We start from the raw sequence: 2,454 nt of genomic DNA, 5'->3' as shown, positions 1-2,454 counted from the left end.
TAACAGAGCTTCAGGAGCAAAACCAGAACCTGAGCAGCATGTTGATTGAAGAGAGGCAGGAAGCAGCAGAGCGAGAGGAAAGCAGGAGGAACAAGATGGACCGAATGGTGGTGGATCTGCATTCAATGAAGGAGGCCTACTACTCCCTAGACCTCTACTGCCCTGTGGTTCATAACAAGACGAAAGGTACATAAGCAGTTTCTTTCCTCAACTAGACAGCATATTGCTAGCGATAAAGTTAGCGAGCCAGCCAGCGACAAACCGGCAAATAATTTGCAAACAGCAAGTCCAGTCAGATCAGGAGTCTGAGGGAGAAGCTAGCTGACAGTATCTTGCTATGTTAGAGAGGTAGCATTTTGTCCACATTAGCAAGCAAGCTAAAATTAGCCAGCGAAAACGACATATTACAATATATTTCACAAGCTTTGCAGTATTTTTAGCTTTGACTTTGGACTTTGTGCTGGATGGTGTACTTACCAGGAAATAAAAGGGGGAAATTAGATGTGAAGAGGTTCAAATCTGGCAACAAGATAACTGATAACTATACAGAGAAATCATCAGTTTCTTAATCTTTTTTCACAGAACGGATTTGCAGAAAGTGTCAGGACACATGGAGACTGTTTGAGAACAAATGCTACTACTTCTCCTCTCGCACACTCACCTGGAGCTACAGCAGAGCCTGGTGCCAGACACAAGGGGGCGACCTGCTCATCGTTGAGAGTGAGCCAGAACAGGTAAAAGAAGACATGTGAGATAATAACAGGAGTTATTCAGTCATTAGCTGTTTGTATATTTGTATATTTTAATCATCTTTCTCTTTTTAGAGCTTTATTTATGAGACCAGCCAGACTCTGGATCAGAGCGGCACCAGGATGTGGATTGGTTTGACAGACGCAGAGGAGGAAGGTGAATGGATTTGGGTCGACGGCAGTCCAGTGGCTTCAGGTTTACAGTAAGTTGAAGTTTTCATGCTGATTTGATCTGTTTGACACTACAGAGTTCTGTTGCTGTCTGTCACTGTCACAACTCAGAGTAGAAGACAATAAAGACAACATTTCTAAATAAGTAGTTTTGTGTAGCAGACACATATTAACTTAGATATTTGCAGATTGATCATTTTAGTTTTATTATGTAACACAGCTGCTCCTACTCTTCCAGGTACTGGCTGAGCAGATCAGGACAGGGGACTGAGCCTGATGACTGGAAGCTGAACGACCCTTTGGGGGAAGACTGTGGACACATAGACACCAGTGAAAACACACTCATGTCCTGGATGGACGGCTCCTGTAAGACATCTTATAGGTGGATCTGTGAAAAGCATGTTTAGATCACCCAACAACATTTTTAGTTCTCATTTAATATTGTAAATATAGCAATGATACACTGATTTGAAGCTATAATTTTCTATATGTAGGGAATTATAGGACTATATATATATGATGTATAAAATTGCTGCTATGAATGAGTTATAACATGGTGATACTGTACATTCTCTTTCAAATTTAGTTTTTACCATCACTATATTGCAGGAAATAAAGACAATATCTACTAGGCAGTTTGTCGTTAATAATTTTTTTCATTTTCAAGTATAAATTTAAACCAATTTAACAGACTGCATTTTCTTTCTACAAGTGATGATACACGGCATAAAGTTGCAGCATTCATTTTTAAAATGTTGATCTTTATAAAAAAAAAAAGACAGATAAATCAGATAAGTGACTTTATACATCTTGTGAAATTTCAGACCTGCATACACTGGAAATAACAGTAATACATTGCTGTTAGGAGTAAGTACAGGCACACTGTTTTCCTCTAAAATAAATCAATGTATCCACCTACTTTTCTCCATTTTGGTGTATGGAATAGGGAAAAGTATGCAGATTATTTGATTGTTTTGCATGTAGCATCTTTTAGACTTGGTGAGAAGCTCCAAAAACATTGCACAGTTGTCCCATTAATTATCATAAGTATCTTAAGCTTGTGTGTTTGTGTTGAGATATTTTACTGGAGAATTGACTGGAGAACGTTGACCTTATGATGGTGCCAAAGGAAAAGTCAAGGTATCACCTAAACCATTAAGAATTATCCTCTGGGCACTATAGTCATTTGTACCAGTTTTAATGGGAATTCATTATTCACGCATCATTTCACTGAAAGCTAAAATTGATTTGGATATATGCTCTTGGGACCATGAATGTCTGTACAGAATTGAATGACAATCCATCCAATAGTTCTTAAGTAAAGTAATTCTGAACCAAACTGGTGGATTGACCTGACACATTGACTGACACCACCCTCCCTAGAGCAAGGACTGAGAATGTAGAAATATCCTATCCTTTAAGGTGACTTAAACACTAATTTGATGTGAGAAGTCAGTAACTACTCCTGCTTGGGTTTTCTCCTCCTGCACAGTCTGAAGCAAAGGAATCTTATTGATCCCACTACAATGGCTAT

The sequence above is a fragment of the Morone saxatilis genome, unplaced genomic scaffold, assembly GCF_004916995.1.
Source record: "Morone saxatilis isolate NCDOM2014 unplaced genomic scaffold, NCSU_SB_2.0 Contig1, whole genome shotgun sequence".
NCBI classification, from domain to species: domain Eukaryota; kingdom Metazoa; phylum Chordata; class Actinopteri; family Moronidae; genus Morone; species Morone saxatilis.
The sequence above is the reverse complement of the archived record's forward strand: the minus strand, read 5'-3'. Positions refer to the sequence as shown.